This window comes from Enhydra lutris, unplaced genomic scaffold (genome assembly GCF_002288905.1).
Source record: "Enhydra lutris kenyoni isolate GAN:26980312 unplaced genomic scaffold, ASM228890v2 scaffoldscaffold21, whole genome shotgun sequence".
NCBI classification, from domain to species: domain Eukaryota; kingdom Metazoa; phylum Chordata; class Mammalia; order Carnivora; family Mustelidae; genus Enhydra; species Enhydra lutris.
Genome location: NW_019154105.1, coordinates 60,267,071 through 60,268,078, shown reverse-complemented (window position 1 = coordinate 60,268,078; position 1,008 = coordinate 60,267,071).

The window sequence follows — 1,008 nt, the reverse complement described above, 5'->3', positions numbered from 1 at the left end:
TTCGGCTCAGGAAGAGCCGGCTTCCCTTGGCAGTCCTCACTTGCAGGATGATGAATGAAGTTCTATGTTTGGTGCTAGCTAAAATTTTATAGGGTCTAAGAAAGCAATTTATACATGCTTCAGGAGGTGGCTATATTTTTTTCTTTTTTAGATAGCTCTTAGTCACAGAAGGGCACTCAATATACATATATCACATTGAGGGGTCATTTTACAGGAGAAATGAAACTTCACTCTGTTGATAGACACGTTCTTGGCTTCTGCAAGACTTATATAGGCTCAGAATCCAGCAAATAGGTATTTGCTGAATTTTGAATTTTCCCAGTTAGTGTCACACCTCAAGAACTCATGACTCTCAATGCAATATTATGGAAAAGAGAAACCATCAGCCTAATAAAACATTTTCTTGGTTCCAAGAATCAGTGTTGTTATTCACAAACAGGCGGGGCCAGTTCTCTCCTCTTGGGAATCTGGAGCATGGGTTGAATGGCCACTAAGTTGTCAAGGGTCAAAGCTAACTCAAAGAACTGTGGCCATGGGCCAAACCACCCACTCACTCTAAGTGATGAGCAATGTAAACACTCCCAACCCACCAAGCCTCATCCAATACTGTATTTTGTTGAGAGTTTTGTATTTTTCTTTTTCTGTCTCAAAAGTATGTATCTGGTGTGAAATATCTGCGTGCTGGTCATTCTTTTTTTATTTTTTTTTTTAGATTTTTTATTTATTTGACAGACAGATCACAAGTATGCAGAGGCGGGGGAGGGGAGTAGCTCCCTGCTGAACAGAGAGCCCAATGCAGGGCTCGATCCCAGGACCCTGGGATCATGACCTGAGCTGAAGGCAGAGGGTTTAACCGACAGAGACACCCAGGCACCCCATGCTGGTCATTCTTAATCAAGCTTCAAGATACTATCAAGATTATCTTCCCAGTTTCCATCATGACAAAAGTTTTATTAACGTTCTTCCCTTTGCATTTCTGAATGCATGTCTTTACAAAGAACTCTGAGA